The sequence below is a fragment of the Eschrichtius robustus genome, chromosome 17 (assembly GCF_028021215.1).
Source record: "Eschrichtius robustus isolate mEscRob2 chromosome 17, mEscRob2.pri, whole genome shotgun sequence".
Classification (NCBI taxonomy): domain Eukaryota; kingdom Metazoa; phylum Chordata; class Mammalia; order Artiodactyla; family Eschrichtiidae; genus Eschrichtius; species Eschrichtius robustus.
The window spans coordinates 64,340,783-64,360,471 of NC_090840.1; positions in this window are offsets into that span (position 1 = coordinate 64,340,783).

Below are 19,689 nucleotides of genomic sequence, written 5' to 3' on the forward strand. Positions count from 1 at the left end.
CAAGCTTCCTGATGAAAGGGACTGGTGGTGGGTAGAGCTGGGTGTTGCTCTTTTGGGCAGAGCTCAGTAAAACTTTAATCCGCTTGCGTGCTGATGGGTGGGGCTGACTTCCCTCCCTGTTGGTTGTTTGGCCTGAGGCGACCCAGCACTGGAGCCTACAGGCCCTTTGCTGGGGCTAATGGCAGACTCTGGGAGGGCTCACGCCAAGGAGTACTTCCCAGAACTTCTGCTGTCAGTGTCCTTGTCCCCGCGGTGAGCCACAGCCACCCCCCCACCCCGCCCTCTGCAGGAGATCCTCCAACACTAGCAGGTAGGTCTGGTTCAGTCTCCTATGGGGTCACTGCTCCTTCCCCCTGGGTCCTGATGCACACATACTTCGTGTGTGCCCTCCAAGAGTGGAGTCTCTGTTTCCCCCAGACCTGTTGAAGTCCTGCAGTCAAATCCTGCTAGCCTTCAAAGTCTGATTCTCTGGGAATTCCTCCTCCCGTTGGCAAACCCCCAGCTTGGGAAGCCTGACGTGGGGCTCAGAACCTTCACTCCAGTAGGTGGACATGTGTGGTATAATTTTTCTCCAGTTTGTGAGTCACCCACCCAGCAGTTATGGGATTTGATTTTATTGTGATTGCGCCCCTCCTACCGTCTCACTGTGGCTTCTCCTTTGTCTTTGGATGTGGGGTATCTTTTTTGGTGAGTTCCAGTGTCTTCCTGTTGATGACTGTTCAGCAGTTAGCTGTGATTCCAGTGCTCTCGCAAAAGGGAGTGCAACTATGCTTTTATAGTTTCCTATGGCCACTCAAGAAGAATTATCCAAAGGATATCAGAGCACAGCTCCAATATGCTTACAAACGTTTCCACCCAGTTTTCCCTGGTAGAGCTTCATATATATTGATATAACAGTTCTAGGGCAACTCAGCAAACATCAATCAGCCAAAAGCCCATTCACCAAAGATCAATGGGTTGAATGAACAATTTGCTAAATTTTTTATCTAGAGTAGGCATATTTTCCCCAATCCTCCTGTGAATATGAATAACAACCATAGAACATTATACATAAAAATAACTTAGTAAGACAGTGAAAGACAGAAGTAGACAGAGTAGCTAGGGGCTTTCGAATTACATAGTAGTGAGCTCCCTATGCTTTCTTTTTGCCTCACATATCCAGATTTGCAACTGAAGAAGCTAACGATCCAGAAATACCAACAAGTGCAGAAAATTTAAAAAAAAAAAAAGCAAGCAAGTCTCAACAAAGCCAGTTGTCTCTCTAGGCAAAGGACCAGAAAGGGGCTGCCTAGAAAAAAACATGTAACTTTTAGACAATAGTCTCTCTACTTCTGCCGAACACCACAGGGGGTAAAAAGAAAACTGTGCCCACATCCCCACCCAAGCCAGCAAAGGCCTAGCAGAGAGTCTCAGCTTCCACCCCCACCTGAGAGTAAGGAGGCACCCTGCCCCTTCCGCACTGGAGTGATGTCACAGGACAACTAGTAGAATCAGGACTTTCACCACCACCCAGTGGTAACGAGGGCACTGCCTGCCCCCTGCCCAGTGGTGTCAGTGGAAACCATGTGGCAAGCAATCATGAAGTACTCGACTTTTGCCAGCCAGGGAGTTATCATGGAGGTCTAGTGTGCAGCAGGAACTCCCAATCCCTTTCAGTAGTACCCAGGAGATTCCCTGTCCCTGCTCAAGTGTCAATGGAGGCCAGTGGAGAATCTGGACTTCTACCCTCACATTGCAGGAAAGAGGTGGCACCTCCTCCCTCTTCCCCTGCTGAGCAGAGTCAAAATAAGCCAGTTAAAACAGAAGGTTTAAATAAGATTCAGAGTCGTATAATACCCAAAACGTCCAGATTTCAACCAAGGATCACACATCATATCAATAATCAGGAATATCTCAAATGGAACGAAAAAAGACAATCAATAGATGCCAACACTGAGGTAATAGGGATGTTAGAATTATCTGGAAAAGATTTTTAAAGGAGCCATCACAGAAAGGCTTCAATGCACAATTATGAATACAGGCATACCTCAAAGATATTGTGTGTTAATCTTCAGACAACTGCAACGAAGTGAGTCATATGAATTTTTTGGTTTCCCAGTGCATATAAAAGTTCTACTCACACTACACTGTAGTCTATTAAGTGTGCAATAGTGTTGTGTCTAAAAAATGTATATACCTTAATTTAAAAAATTTTCTTGCTAAAAAATGCTAACACTCATCCAAGCCTTCAGCAAGTCGTAGTAGTAACATCAAAAATTACTGACTACAGATCACCATAACAAATATAATAATAACAAAAATGTTTGAAACATTGTGAAGATCACAAAAATGTGACACAGAGACACAAAGTGAGCAAATGTTGTTGGACAAATGGCACTGATAGACTTTCTTAACCCAGGGTTGCCACAAACCTTCAATTTGTAAAAAACACAATATCTGAAAAGCACAATAAAGCAAAGCACATTAAAACGAGTTATACTCGTAAACTTGAAACAGATAAAAACTGGAAGATCTCAGCAAAGAAACAGTTGATATGAATAAAACCAAATGGAAGTTTAAGTACTGAAAATTATAAGAACCAAAATCAAAAACTGAATAGATGAACTCAAGAGCAGAATGGAAGAGATAAAGATAATAATCACTGAATTAGAAGACAGAAATTACCCAATCTGAAAAACAGAGAAGATAGACTGAAAAAAATTAACAGAGTCTGAAGGAACTGTGGGACTATAACAAAAGATGTAACATTTACGTCATCAGAGACCCAGAAGAAAATGAGGAAGAGGGCAGGGCTAAAAACAACTCAAAGAAATAATGGCTGAAAACTCCCCAAATATGGCAAAAAGACACAAATCTACAAATTCAAGAAGCTAAGTGAATCTTAAACAGGATAAATCCCAATAAATTCACATCAAGACACATCACAGTCAAATTTATGAAAACTAAAAACAAAGAATAAATCTTAAAAGCAAGGAAAGAGAAATACCTTACCAATAACTGGAGGGGGAGAGGAATCTAACAACAGCAAATTTCTCATTAGAAGCCCTGGAGACCAAAAGGAAGTCACCAAAAAGTTTTCAACTGATGCATTAAAAGAACTATCGTCCCAGAATCCTATACTCAGTGAAAAATCTACTCTGGAAAATAGTTTCTTTTTTTCTTTTTAAACCAAATGTCTTAGATGTATTTTTTATTTATTTATTTATTTATTTTTGGCTGCGTTGGGTCTTAGTTTCTGTGCGAGGGCTTTCTCTAGTTGCGGCGAGCGGGGGCCACTCTTCATCGCGGTGCACGGGCCTCTCACTATCGTGGCCTCTCTTGTTGTGGAGCACAGGCTCCAGATGCGCAGGCTCAGTAGTTGTGGCTCATGGGCCCCGTTGCTCCGCGGCATGTGGGATCTTCCCAGACCAGGGCTCGAACCCATGTCCCCTGCATTGGCAGGTGGATTCTCAACCACTGCACCACCAGGGAAGCCCTAGAAAATAGTTTCTTAAAGAATAAAACATGTAACTATAATATAACCCAGCTGTTGTGCTCCTTAGCACTTATCCCAAAACAATGAAAACTATGTACACACAAAAACCTGTACACAAATTTCACAGCAGCCTTATCTGTACTAGCTTAGATTTAGAAACAACCCAGATATTCTTCAATGGTGAACAGTTAAACCATAGTATATTCATGCCATGGAATACTATACAGCAATAAAAAGGAACAAAATATTGACACATACAACAACCTGGATGTATCTCCTGAGAAGTGTACTGAGTGAAAAAGGCCAGTCTCAAAAGGTTATGTACTAAATGTTTCCATTTATACGTCATTCATGATATGAAAAAAAATTACAGAAATGGACAGCAGATTAATGGTTGCTAGGAGTTCAGAAGCTGGTGGGGACAGGAGGGAGTGAATGTGGTTATAAAAGGGCAACATAGGAGATATCAGTGGTGACAGAAATGTTCTCTGTTTTGACTGTATCACTATCAATATCTTGGTTGTGATAATGTACTATAGTTTTGCAAGATGTTACCACTGAGGGAAACTAGGTGAAGGGTACACAAGACCTCACTGAATTATTTCTTAGAAATACATGCGAATCATATTAAAATAGTTTAATTAAAAAAAATAAATCTGATAGGTTAAGACTCTCATTCTTCTTCAGATGACTTTTCCTGGTTTTTCCTAATACATTTTACTGTCACCAAGTCCATGACACTTCACACAAGGGCTTGGCAGACAGTGGTTGTAGATAAATACAAGTTAGAGCAGGAGGGAAAATAAAAAATAAGCAGGAACCAAGTGATAACTACAGCTGACAGACTGGTTTACGAGGACATATGGGCCAACCCTATGGGGACCCCTAAAAATAACTGGGAAACACTCTGACCACAGACTCTTTGGACTAGTAAGGACTCACTTGATCATTAAAAGTAACTGTGACTTTGTTTTAAAACCATAGGCTAGTAAAAATTGAAACATTTATGTTTTAACAATTCCCCCCAAACTTGACCAGCAGATTCATCTAGTGCTTATTTCATTTTTCTAGTTAAATAAATAAAATACTTCAAGGAGAACATTTCCCAGAGAAGGCTAACATTGTAAATTCTCCAAGGTACAGATTAGCAATTTCATTATGATCCCCACAAGCATTCACCAGTTCTTCTCTGCATGTGGTATAAAGCCAGGTGTTATACAAAGGAAGTAAAGAAAGGGGGTTGGAGCCTTTGAGAATTACAACGAAAAACTGAAAAGACACAGGAAAGAAACAGTCAACCACCTAAACACTAAACTGTGCTCTTACATGCACACAGCACTACTAACGCCACCAGTAGCCCGTGAAACTATTCCCCCCATCTCTCCACGTTTATGTTGGGCTTAGTTGTTTCCATTCCTGCCCAAGCCACCTGGGCCTCACACCTATCTGGACTGCATACCTGAAGCAGCAGTAAGGGGTAGTCATTTGACCACACAACAAAGATTTACTCAGGGCTTACCGTGTGTCATATTCCATGGTAATTATTAGGGTTATAAAGAAGCATGAAATACGGCCTTAGCTCTCAAGCCTTGGTGTAAAGTAGACAAGTCAACAAATAATGCAAATCAGAGTGATTAGTACAACCGTACACATATGGACAGGGTTGACTAGAAGCATGAAAAAGAGAGGGAGCGATTCTGCCACACAAGGAACATCCAATGTATGAGCATTATCACCTGTACTTAGGCCAATCTCTTTCCTTGAAGCAATGAGGCAAAATGGGGCTGTCACTGGTATGACATCAGGGCACCTGCCTATTTCCTGGGGAGGTTATGAAGTTCAAGTGTATAATCTATACAGGGGCTGAGATATATGTCCAATTGGCACAAATTTATCTGTAATGTTAAGCAAGTCCCATAGCTTTTCTGAATCTCATTTCCCGCATATGTAAAACAAGAGAGTGTACTAGGCTCTAAAAGACAATCTCAGCTAGAAGTCACTGCTTAATCACCATCTAGTATTTATAAAGGGCAATAAGAACAATCCCCGCTCCTCTAATTTCTAGCTATGTGAACTTGGGTAAGTCACTATCTCTCAGTGCCTCAGTTTTCTCATCTCCAAAGTGGGCACAATAATAAGACATCTCATAGGACTGTCAGAAAGATTCAATGTGTTCATATATGTAAAGTGCTTAGAAGAGCACCTAGCTCATACTAAGTGTTATATAAATATTACCTATTGCTATTATAATGGTTTTTTATTATAGATTACCAATGATATTTAATTATTACATTTAAAGCATTGAAATACTTGATTGTAAATGTACAAACTGTTTGCATATTCTTTCCAACAGTCGCCATTAGGAATTCATAAATTAATACAGTAACGAGTCAGATTCTGCCAAAAGCACACTTAAAAATTACAACAGGTTTTTTGGGAAACCACATAACTTAGAGGGTGTTACTATATTATTTAATCATATTTAAAATAATTCCTTCCTAACCACAAAAAAAAAAAAAAAAATGCATACATACTTCCAAAGCTGTCTAACCGCAAAATGCCCTGAACACTTAATTTAGGATCCACTAGGTCCTTGCTAGTCACGTGTAGTCGGCAGGCCAGCAGCACTGCAGCTGATGCAGTCGGTCTTATTTGGGGCTTAGGATTCTGCATTTGTACTAAAAGCTTCAAGGGCTGCCAGCGCTGCTGGTCCACAAACAATACTTGGAGTAGCAAGACACTAAGCTGGGGCAATCAGAAACAGACTCCAAAATGACTGAAATGATTGAATTAGGTTCGCCAAAGTCCCGTTAACTGACCAAATCTGGAAAATGTCTTACTCGACACATTGTACAATCACAACCATGTTTATAAAGTATCTCAGAACTTACATGGAACTCTGACAGGAGTACATATATAAACATAAGAGGTTCCATATTGGCAGACATGTTGCTTGTGATTTAATTTTTATAATAAAATTTTCACAGTTACAGAAATGAGCTGACATAGTCTTCATAAGTGGGCACACATGACAGGGGGAAATATACCAATATTAATTTGGATATCTGTCAGAAGGTCTTTATTGAAAGACATATCACAATTATTGTGAAAGTGGGATTTCAATATAAGCATGGTGTTAAAAAGAGATTGTGGTATAATTTCTGCTTTTAAGATTATTAGTAAGGCTTGTGTTTTTCCTATGAACAGAGTGAATCTGACCCTCAGAGCTGAGTCTGTCAGAATCTCAATAGTTAGCTATACAGTGTCTAGAGATTTAAATTAAAATTATATGTATCTCGTCAAAAAGAGTGGCCAGATTCCCAGCAGCTGGAACAGAGTACTGAAGAGGCCTTACTTTTTGGGCGGACTTGAAATGAGAACTAAGACTTTTTCATAAAACACATGAAAATAGAATTTTGTTGAAGACAGACTGCGATGGTACAAAGGGGGGGTTAGGAAGATGTGAAAAGCAAACTATTTGATAGCTGCAGCTCTTTACAAACAGCTCAGAGAAAGAGACCAAATAGTTATCTGCTTACTACAAAAGATGCAGCAAAGTTACTGCTCTCCAAGTTGCTGAGTACAGACGGTGCTTGGATGAATGCTCCTCCAAACCTTGGAAGATGTATGACTTTGGGATTTCAGGGGTTTCCAAAAATACACGAAATGCAGAAAAACTTCCCTCCTTTGCCAAAACACATCAGCCCTTTGTTTACATTACATTTTCCCCTTCTATATGTTGGAAATAATAAGACCCCTCATAGCATTGATAAGATTGAACATAGGGGAAGGCAAGTGGGAGGCAGCTCAGTCGATTCTGTCTTGAAATCTTCTTTCACACCTCTCTCTGAAATGTAAATATGGACTCGGTCCAGCTCTCCCAGTCCCAATGACTTTGGCTGAGGGCGGTCGGTATGGAAGTCATTTCCCTTCTAGGTGCAGTAGCTGCTTTCCACAGACTCAACAAAGACACAAAATATCATTAACATCTGATTCTGAAAAGGTTGACAACCACTTCTTTGTTGTACCCAGCAGTCTGGGGAAAGCTGCTGCGTATTACTCTATCTTGAGCAAAATTATACCTATTAGGCTCTGATATGAGTATCGGAATATTTCTCCCATTCGTGCACAGCGTTGCAGCTTGAATATGCCTATTGTTTTCACAGTATCCATTACATATTTTAAATGGCATGGAATGATCATATATGTAAACATTACTTCAGCTGAGGCTGAGTGATGCTTGGCAAAGCAAAAGAGGCTGTCTGACCTCCTTGGGCCTTGGTTTCAAGGAAAGAGGTGCCAAGGGACTTTGGGGGGTGGTCAATGGTTACTGAAAGGAGTGAAGTGGATTGACCAATGGGTGCTGCCATATTAAAGAAGTCTGGATCCCTTCCTTTGACACACACAAAAAGCTGCAGGCCTCCAACTAGCTTGTCTATTTCGTGGCATACAGAAGGAGGATGAAAGGCTTGCCTGAGGGTCTGAAATAGCAAGAGGGAAGAGTCTGGAAGAAAGGGGAGAAGATTTACTGGGTGCAGCTTCAGGATACATGAATAAGAAAAGAGGGGAAAAATGCCTCCAAATATAAAAGCACTTCTAAAATAGCCATTAATAATCACATTCTCTAAGATAAAAGCAAGAATCCTAAGCTGTTTTTTTAAGCACTGATGTTTTTCTTTCGGTCTTCAGAATAGGAAATGGAATTAGCCTAAAAACATGAAATCAACTGATTAAGAATTCTTGAAACTTCCTAGGGTCGGGAGGCACACTGGATCGTAGCAGTCGCTTCACTGCAGGCAGACTAGTGAGCAGAAGTATTTCTGCACACAGGACATTAATGCTTAGAACAACCTGTAATCTTAATCATTTATAGAGCTGAGTGCAAGCTTTCACCCCAAGATCTAAGTCCTGGAGCCCTGGATTCATGTTGGAATGTTTATTGATATTTTTCTAAGAGACACTCTCAAAATTATCCTTGCATTTTACTCACCATTAGTCTACATTTAGAGTACATTTTTCTGCCTTTTTAGATTAGATTTAGATTTCCTTGATAACCAGGAACATAAACACAGGGAATAAGGAATAAGTCATTATTTGAAGAATTTGGGCCATACAAATAGACAAAAAATTTCCTCCAGGCCAAATGTACACCCAAATGTTTATTGTGCTCAATACTTCTGTTTCCTTGATAGATGGCTCACACTCACTTTTAGGCTGAAAACTGGGCCTTAGGCAACCTTACAATTACAAACTAATGGCTGTTTACTGCTGTGGAAAGGAGCAAAATTGCTTCTGTAACTACTGAAGTTGTTCACCAGTAGTGAAGTCAACAAACATTTTTTTAGCACCTACCCTGTTTAAGTTACTATGCTAAGCAAACACAGATGCATGAGAGTCTTATCCCCAACTAGATTGTGAGTTACTTACCAGCAAAGACAAAGTCAAACTGTGACAAAAAATTTAAATGATGAGCAAAAATCAAATCAAAACAAGATGAGGAAAAAAAAAAAAAAAAAAGATGAGATTCACTGACAAGTGAGAGATACAGACAATAGAGGCCCCCGGACATCAGCAAGAGATCCCATCAAGGAGACAGGGGAGGCTTTATCAAGGAAGTGAGATTTGCCCACCAATGAAATCACTGCTACTTATCAGAATTAAAAGATTAGCAAAAGGTAGTGATGTTCTCCAAAATAATATTTTAAATCGTTTTCTTTCAGTCTGTCTGGCTTCTTTCCCTGTTTCAATTTTTTAAAAAAATACCCATTCTGCTTGTCAGTAGGCTGTCTCTTTTTAAAAAGAGAGGCATCTTAATGATCGATCAATCCAGTGACACTGAAAAAGATAGGCCACAGGACTAGCCATCTGGGGAAACTCAGCTATGCTGTCTCCCGCCTATTATGTTGAAATGAGCTGGAGACAAGCTGTCCTCACTACAACCAAATACACCCCCATGCACATCTGCACCTCCAGGTTCCAGACCTTCCATGCTTTGTTTTCTCTTTGCAGAACTACATGCCCATTCACATCCATACACGTGTGCACACACACATACACACAAGAACACACACTGCATAATCCTGCTCAAGAGGTATTGTAGCTATAGCCCTTAAGCGTAAATAGAGGCTTTCTTCTATTAGCAATAGAAGAAAGTTTCCATTTCTTTTTTTGTGTGTGTGACACCTTCAATTTCTTTTTTATTTATTTGTTTGTTTGTTTGTTTTTGGCTGCATTGGGTCTTCGTAGCTGCACGCAGTCTTTCTCTAGTTGCGGCGAGCTGGGGCTACTCTTCGTTGCAGTGCGCGGGCTTCTCACTGTGGTGGCTTCTCTTGTTGCAGAGCACGGGCTCTAGGTGCGCGGGCTTCAGTAGTTGTGGCACGCAGGCTAAATAGTTGTGGCTCGCGGGCTCTAGAACGCAGGCTCAGTAGTTGTGGCACACGGGCTTAGTTGCTCTGCGGCATGTGGGATCTTGCCGGACCAGGGCTCGAACCCATGTCCCCTGCATTGGCAGGCGATTCTTAACCACTGTGCCACCAGGGAAGTCATTTCTCTCCTTTTTAAATGCAGACATTATTGAGTACATGCAAGAGTCCAATGGGCAAGCATCATACTTTCTAAAGATGTTATGAATTTATTAGTCTCAAATTAAGGGGTATTGCACAGTAACTCTACCATTAGCTCAAACCACCCAAAGGACAATGGTGGCAGTGTTTCCCAAGAACTGATGAGAATTCCAGCTGTTTTGAACTCGGGTGATTATTCTCACAACTCTAGCAACTAGTCAAGTGTAAAGAATTTGTAATGTCCAAGGCAGGGCAGTATCTAAATTATTTGAAAAGTGTTTTTCAAAGAAAATAGCTGCAATTTGTTAACTCTTAACAGGTGTGAAACAGAGCAGTGCAAAATCACCAATTTATTATTCAACCCAGCATGCCCTAAACTGGAAGAACTGTACAAAAATCTACTGAAGTTCAGAGGAAATAACTCAAGGAGTTTGTAAATCTTCACTAGTTCTTAAGCAATCTAGTCACATTTAGGAGATCATAACACTCACTGATTTCTTTTCCATGAAATGAAATCTGAGCTAAATTCCATTAACACCTCTTCCCTAAGTCGACATTTCTCTGCCCCTTGGCCCTCCCCTCTTTGGAGCTCTTTCTCAAACTTCGGGTAGGAAGAACACAACTGGGGAGCAAAGATGATACAAGATTCAACTAGGAAGAGGATTTCGCCCAGCTTTGCTCCTCAGAAAAAGCTGCTTTCACAAGTCCAGTTGAGTTATTTCTTTGTCACTCTGGATGAAAAGATCTCTTAGAATCTCTGTGATGCTAACATTATGTGTCTCCATACTTCTCTGAAAAGTATTCTATCTCCTCTCATCAACCTTTTCCCCATTCTTCTTGTAATCTCCAGACATCAGAATGGAGCTATCTTAGATATCATCTATGGCACCTGGGAAGCCAAACTGAACTTTTCTCAATCTCCCACCTTCACTAGGTGCTCAAGTCTGAAATAAAATGCACAGATTCAAAAGGTCAAGCTAGTACCAAAATTATAAACTCACCCAGTGCAATTAGTATACAGAAGAGCAATAATTAAAAATAAAGGGTAGTTTGTAATGTTTTAAACTGACTAAAGAGGAAATGCATGTTAACTTCTGAAGACAAGTTATAACAAGGATTTGATGTATTACATTAGGATCAAGTAGAGTCTCATGTATTTAGCAGCCAGTAGTTATATACCAGAAAGGAAGTTAGAACCCAAAGCCCTGTAATGCAGGAGGAGGGTACATACTTAGTTTATTTTCTCAGATTAAATATCCAGCCCTAGAGTGATGCAATCATAATTGACATTTTCATAACAATCCAGACAGAATACCTTTTGCACGTTGGATAATATACAGTTATTTGATACCATGGGTAATAAAATTGTATTTAAAATACCATAGACGCCAAAGAAAAAGAATGCTTCTCCTTAAAAGTAAACCTCAACCAGGGTAAAAGAACCTCTAATTTTTTCCATAAGAGGCTCTCATATTTTAAACCCAGTGAAGGGCTGATAAGACACTTTCTTATCTAATTACAATGCAATTTTCTATTTGCCTTATATTGATTTAGGTACAAGCTTTCTAGAACTTTCCATATATAATAGAGGAAGGCACATACACACATAAAAAGCCATGATTACCCATCCCAGAAGCTTTGGAAAAGAGAAAGAAAATGGTCTCATACAGAGAGAGAAGAGAAGAAAAAATTATCATCAACATCTTTTACTCAAATACCTAATATGTATGAAGCACCTTCACTGAATGTCTGTAGAATTCAGATTCAAATGCAGTGGTGATGGTTATAATAGTGGTAATAATTTACAACTGCAAGATGGTCACAGTTTATGAAATATTCTCACCTGATCAGCAAAACAGAGAAGGCAATCTTCTCCCCATTTTAAAGATGATTAAAAGGCTCAGGTAGCCTAGCAATTTCTCAGGCCTCTGTGAATAGTCAATGATGCAGCTGAGACTGTCATCCTGACCTCCTAACTCCTGGTCCAGTGCTCTCTCCACCACACCTTGCTGTACCCTCTCCATAAAAATGAAAAATGCATTCCAGGATTCCCAGTCTCTGCCATTACAGCAGCTCCTAAGAAGCTTTTAAAGAACTGGGCAATTCCCACCCTATGTCATTTTACTTCTCACCTGTCCAGAGCCTGTCAAGGGTCCGCTCTGCAGGAGTTATTGCTCTGTGGAGCTCTACCCTAGGCAAGCTCAAGTTCCCCTTGAAGCCCATTTCCCAAAATAAGAGTAAGTAATATACAGCTCTTAGTTTTTCCTGCATGCCAGGACACCATAGCCACCCTCCCCTCCAAAAAAATAATAAGTCCACATGACATTTGGAACTTTGGCTCCTTTTGCCTACTATTTGTATTTTCCTGTCCTACTATTTGTGCAATGGCAGATGATGCAAAAAAGCAGTCACTTCTCAGAGAACCCTATGGTATCTTCAGGTATAGTCAATTTATACAAACCAACCTCTAAACATTTAACTTGTGCCTTGTATTGGCACCCCTGATCCACCACCACCATCACAAAAAAAAAAAAATTCCTCCTCTCTTACCCACCACCTACCACTAGATCCATCCAATCAGGAACCTCAGTCACACCTAAGCCTCCCTCAGCCTCACTCCCCAACCTCTGTCTGCCCCATCTAATCAGCTTCCAGGGTTTTGTGGGGTTTTTTTGTTTTTTTTTTTATAGGGAAGAACCTTTTTTTTTTTAATTTTTTATTTATTTATTTATTTATGGCTGTGTTGGGTCTTCGTTTCTGTGCGAGGGCTTTCCCCAGTTGCGGCAAGTGGGGGCCACTCTTCACCGCGGTGCGCGGGCCTCTCACCACCGCGGCCTCTCTTGCCGCGGAGCACAGGCTCCAGACGCACAGGCCCAGCAGTTGTGGCTCACGGGCCTAGTTGCTCCGTGGCATGTGGGATCCTCCCAGACCAGGGCTCGAACCCGTGTGCCCTGCATTGGCAGGTGGATTCTCAACCACTGCGCCACCAGGGAAGACCTTGTTTTGTTTTTTTATTGACAATTCTCCATAAATTTCATTGATTCAGCCCTTCCTCTCCATTTCCGTGTGGAGAAACAATCCTGCATGGATTTCCCACGTTCGTACACCGTAGGTCTTCTGAGCAAAGGACATGTTTAAATAGCTGACAGCCTAGGAAGCTAGAGATAGTGCATCCCTCTGGAGAGACTTAGAGATGTATCTCTCCAGAGGCTTTTATTTACATCCCAGGGTATAAACCTAGAGATGCCTTTCCTCTCTCTCCTGATAATGAATAATCTCTCTCTCTGGAGGGGAGATGAGAAGATTTGCTAGGGACCTTATAAAAGTTCAGAGTGTACCCAAAGGTGGGGTCCTCTCCTGTGGTGCACCCCATTACGCACATAGGTAACACCACCTGGTCTAGTCACCCAGTGGGGATTGGGGCGTGGGGAACTCATGCAGGCTGCTCTGGCTGCTGTTTTTGCTGTAATAAAGCATTTGTCACTAATCCTGGGTCTTCTCTGTTCTGTCGGTATTTGTATGTGAAACTGTGGCAGACGAACTTGTTAGCTTGCAAGTGAAATACAATTCAGATCCTTCACATTTTTTGACTTAACACCTATTGCTAATGCCTTAGCTTAGGTCACTATCTCCTTTCCTGATTTCCTCTAATTCTCCTCAATGGTCTCCCATCTTCACTCACTCTCCTTTGTTGAATATGTCCTCCTTTCAGTCATCAGAGTGATCTTCTAAAACTCTCCTCTAATGCTGACTCTTCCCTGCTTCCCTCCCTTTTGGAGGATCACTCACTTTGGGAGAAAAAATAATAAATAAACTTCTTAGCACGGCCTTGTACCACCTGAGCCCTCTCTGACGTTTTCATCAGTGCTCTCCCAAGCTCCCTCCTCCTCTCTACCTGGAATGCCCTCCACCACCAGTCTCCCCAACCCATCACCATTTCTACACCATGAATGCCTACTCATATCTCAATACCCAACTCAAACACTACCTGCCCTGGAAAGCTTTCCCAAACTCTCCAGGGTATGAGCATCTCTCTTTTCTCGGCTCATCTGGAACACTGCGTGTATGGTTCATGTGACACACCAATTAATACTCTTTGTTCACAGGTCTGTCTGATCCACAGGATTGTGACCTCTCTCATTTAAACACGTATCCCATCCCCACTCCCGCCATAACACAAAATATGCCTTCAGTTAACATTTGTTGAATAAATGAATAAGCGAAAGAATAATCGTTGAAATGTTTTCAAAGACCTTAGTTCTCATCCTTTTCCTCATCTACATGGGCTTCCATCCCCCTCCAAAATCTTGTGATGATTTCCAGTGAAGCCACACACATTGTCTTCACAGGCTCTGTGGACACGTGGAGAAGAATGACAAGAGAGGCTATCGTGCTTTTCATTACAAAGTGCACTTCACATTACATACTTTTGCCACCACTTCAACCACAGGTATCCCTCTATCACCAAAATTAAAGCGATCTCAGAGATTTGGAAAACAGCTCCCGGAATAACTGTTAAGTTAGATAACTGAGTCATGTCTGAAACATTTAAGGCTTTTGTTTATTAACATTTTATTTACAAAGACATAATGACTTCCTCTTTCATTCAGTCAAGAAAATGAAGCTATTTCATCCAGAAATTAATCCGATCTTCTAGACTTCAAATCTGAAGTGTCAGTGAGTTTGATGAACCTGATTTTTAAGCAAGAAGATCAGCCTGTTTGGTTTTGTTCCTGGCTGCCAAAGGAAGAATAATTTTCACTGGGAAAATGATGAATGAGGCCACCAATCACGAAGGTAAAAACAGAGCAAAGACTGAAAAACTGAAAATAAGCGGAGGGTATCAGGTAACATTTTCATTGGGACTGAAACTTTAATTGGGAGGATAAGTGTTCATTACAGACTTTGTCCCTGGAATACTTTGGCTAAGAGATTCCAGTGAGTGTTAAAATCATTACGGAATGGCCTCAATCTAAACAAACACCCACCTTTTCCATTTCACACTGAGATGAAATTACTTCGCTGTGTACAAGTGAAAAAAACCTGGGGTTGTCAGCTTCTCCTTTCCCAGAGGGGTTGTGAAAGCTTTTTCTCTTTCTCCTTATCCCTCTGCTTTTCAAATTTAGATGTCAGTCTCCTGAAAAAGTTTTCTATCAAGCACTTAGACTAGTACCTGACTTAAGTGACACCAGCATTTCTGCCCAGTGCAGAGCTGATCTTCCATATGAGCACACACAGGGCCATGCCATCTGAGCAGAGGAAGCTGTGACAAGCACCTTACTGGGGGAAACACAAGCACAGGGCTTTCTATAACATGAGTCATCATGGAGGAGCAGCCAGTTTAGCTGGAGGGAACAAAGCAGCAGGAATTGACAAAGAGGATGATACCCAAAATGCAGGAAAGGAGTGATTACATGGGGAGAGATGTCCCTCCTATATTTCCAATCACTCTGGTTGTCTGTGGCTCGTTCCTAATTAACAGATCAGGAAATGCAAAGGCTTTCTCCAGTCAGCCAGGATCATTAGCATACAGGAACCTGAGGCTTTGTGCCTAGAGCAACTGTTCATTATAAAGAAGATAAAAATGATGTATTATATATTATATTCCATCAGCAGAGATCATGAAGATCATAATACATGAAATACAGCCTTGCCTCACCCCACCTATCAATAGATAGATTGTGCGGTGCAGTTCGAAGGTTACAGCTTGCCTTCCTTTTGATTTTATTTTTCAAGAAATGCACATAATGAAACCTGTAAAGCAAATCACTCAAAAGAGTGATGGAAACAAATTAAAATGAGTAGTGTTTAAATAACACCTGCCAAATGAAGAAGAAGGGCCTTATTGCTGATATTAAATCACATCCTTTCACGTCTGAAACAGATGACAGTAAGTAATTCCAAACAGTCAAGACAGGATGCTAATTTTTAGTTCTTGGAAAGTGGAATGAGTTTCAATAAAGCTGACCCAAAAACGCCCAAAATTTAAAAAGTCTCATTTTGATTTAGTTAATTCTACTGCAGAAAGCTGGGCTTACATTAAACTTTTTTGGAGGGGTTTAATATACTATAAATGAACAGCTTTAAGTCCTGGTTTAAAATATATTCATTATTCAGTGAGCTAATGATGTATGTTCCACCTGGTTGCTGTGGAGTCTTGTACGTAAAAAATTGAGGGTAAAGTCTTGTTACCAAGAAAAAATATTAGCCTTGCCAAGTTTCCAGTCGATAAATATAACTCACAATAGCGCTGCCAGATAGGCAAATAAGGATGCCCCCTGCCTGCCTGCCCACCCACCAGCAGGAGGATACCGAAAGAGGAGTATTATTCCAGTTTGGACCAAAACTAAAAATTTTAGCACTGAGCAAATAATCCTTAACTCTATTAATGCATGAAGAAGAAAAAGACATAACATGGTGGGGTTTAAAGAGTAACTACTGAAAACTCCAGCAGCTTGAGTGACAGTCTTCACGGCCAAGGTCTCCTTTCCAACTCAGCCCCTTGGGATCCAAGAGTTGGGGTTTGCAGTGAAGTCCTCAGCTCAGAATTTCACCACTTTGCCTAACCCTGCCTCCAAACTAGGCAACGGTGAGACTGTGGTCATGTCTCATTTCTCATTCTGCTTTGTGGAGGGCCATGAGGGAAACAGAAGATGGTGGTCCTGTTTACTCCCCTTCATATTAATGGTATCATTTATTTTAATTAGAGTTAATGTTGCAACCACCTGCCTGTAAATCAACGAAGTTCTTTGACAACTCAGATGCTTCATATTAAAACACGTTTGAAACATAACCCTTCTGCACCTTCTATGGTCCACTTCAAGTATCTCAGCTATTTGACAGGTTTGTTTGCTTGTTTGTTTCTCCCCAAGCTATACTGGGACATTGTCTCCAACAAGACTTACCTGCTTATAGAAATCTCAGCCTTGTAAGGATCAAGACAATGACATGAGAAGACATGAGCTTGTTTTGCTGCTCTTCTCCCAAACACAGCTTCATTACTAGAACATTAGAATATCTTTTGAGAAAAGTTATCTTCTGATCTAAAAGCATGTTCCCCAGAAAATGAGTTGGTGCCGGCTATCATATGATAAGAAGTGTTTGGTAATCTAATTGCTCTGGGAAAAAAAATATGACAAGAGCGCCCTCCTTTTTTTCTTCTTCTTTTGTAAAACCAAAGCTCTTTAAACAGTAACGTTTAACCATTTAGAGACTGTGTTCTTGGCACGCAGACCACAGAACCCAAGGAAACGCTTCTAGCTGAAGGTTCCTGGTTGACCACAGAGTCTGAAGAGTTTACTTAACCCCCCAAAAAACCCAAGCATGCCTTTTTTCGTCCTATCAAGACAGGTTCACAAACACTATAAACATTGCTAGTATCACCTACTGGCAAAAACAAACAAACAAAACAAAACAAAACAATGAACCAACCTAATGATTCTTACTCAAGAGTAAGCAGGAAATGGTACCTAAAGATAGGCACCCTCGATGCATGGTTCATCTAATCCCACAAAAATATGTTTTTTAATATAATCCTATCTTTATGAAAGGCTCCTAAAACCCTAGTACTCCCAAGCTAGCCTTCATTTTCTTTCACTTTCACTTTAATAAATGCATCATTATTCATCATACACTGTAAATCGATACCCATAGTCGAACCTGAGATTTTACTTTGGGACTTTTATCAAAAAGCACAAGGTATTTGAAGTTATGAAATATGGGTTTTCCATCCTCACCACAAAATTCACAAATTACATAATGTCTGCAATGACTTAGTTTTTCTCACGTGTAAAGTGGGTACAATTATGTCTGTGTTATCCACATCAACGTTATAAGGTTACAATCACAAACTTGGAAACAGAAAAATAAATTTTACAAGTAAGAGAGAAAGAAGGATGGGGGAGAGGGAAAGAGAAGGAAAGGGAAAAGAGGAGGGTAGGTAAGGGAAAGAAAAAGAGAGGGAAAGGAGGGAGGGGAGAGACCTCTCCACACATCCATCCAGTACACTGTATTTGAACAGCATGCTTCAGCAAATTAGAAATGGTGGCAATTTGGATTAAATGAAACCAATTAAAACTAGCATGAGGGTCATTCTCATACTGATATAATTTCAGTTTCCAATATGGAAATTTGTAATTTTCAGGTTTCATGTTTGCGATTTCAAAGACGGCAAGCTCTAGAGTAGACAGGATGCAATGAGATGCCATCCCACTTAATTTATTGTATTGCTGACTAATTATTCCATGAGAGTTAGTCCTGCCAGTCTGCTCTTTTAGAGGGCAGAGAGTTGGCATTGTTACAGTTTTCTATTTAGCCCCAGAAAGTCTAAGACAAGTTCAGCCATGAGGAGAGAAGACCTGCTACTTCTGCTTTCTTTATTAATAGCTTCAGATGAGTTGCTTCTTCCACGCTGCTCTTCTTATGTTCAACCTTCATATTCCATCTTTTCCCCTCATTCCATCCAGGTTAACTCATGGTGCAGAACAGTAGTTAAAGCTTTGCAATCACACAGACTGGATTCAAATACCAGTTTTGTCACTTGTTAGCTGTATGACTTACAGAAATTACTCCATTCCTTCACCAGACAAATATTTATTGTGTATCTACTGTGACCAAGCATTGCTCCAGGAAAATTCAAGGGTGAAAAGAGATAAAATTGCTGCCCTTGTGGAGCTCACAGACTAGTATATTCCGATCACTACCAAAAACAAAAATGAGTTTTAAAAGAAGAAAATCTGGGTCATTTACTTAGCTAGGTGTTGGAACATAGCAAGAGCTCAATCAATGGCAGTTTAAAAAATTATGTCACCATGGATGACAGGGAAGCTCTGTTTCTTTCCTCTTCTCTCTCTGAAGAGCATCAAGAGTTATATAACCATGACTTTCATTTAAGTGACCGAGTCAGTCATACATCCAAAAGAACAACCTCAGCTGGTCAGTTCAAACAAAAGGCCCAGCCTGGGGTATAATATAGTAGCTTTGCCATCACATAAACCACAGCTCTTGTCATCAAGCATATATGGACACAGGTCTTTTCAGATAACAATCCTCCAGAGACATCTAGTAAGAGAGATTACAGCGTAGTGGAACCAGCCAAGCATATTTAGGCTTCATTATTAGCTTTATGAGTTTAGCCAAATTTCTTATTTTCCTTTAAACACACCAATTGCATGCCATTTTCTGTTTACTCTGCCTGAAATCTCTTTCCCCAAATATCTGTTTGCCTTTCTCCTACACTGTTGACATGCCTGCTCATCTTAGAGAACTTCCTTGATCAACTATATAAACCAGCAGCCCCTCACGTCTCACTCATCCTCTATCCCCTTATCACCTTTCATTTATCTTCACAGCATGAAATCTCACATGCTGCTATAGACTTGTGTTTTTGTCTGCTGCTGCTTGCCTCTCCACTCTGGAAGGTTAGCAAAGATTTTGTCTTTCCAGTCACTGCTAAAACCCCAGCATCTACAACAGGTCTTGACACAAAGTGCTGCTCTGTAAATATTGGTATTTGTTCAAAAAGTGAATAAATATACTAAAAATTGCCTACAATGTTACTGGGATCATAGAGCTATTGAATTCTACCTATTGGATGTCTTGGTGGTTAGGGGAGTCCCTTGAACCCGAATTACAAATCTCTGCCTGAATTCT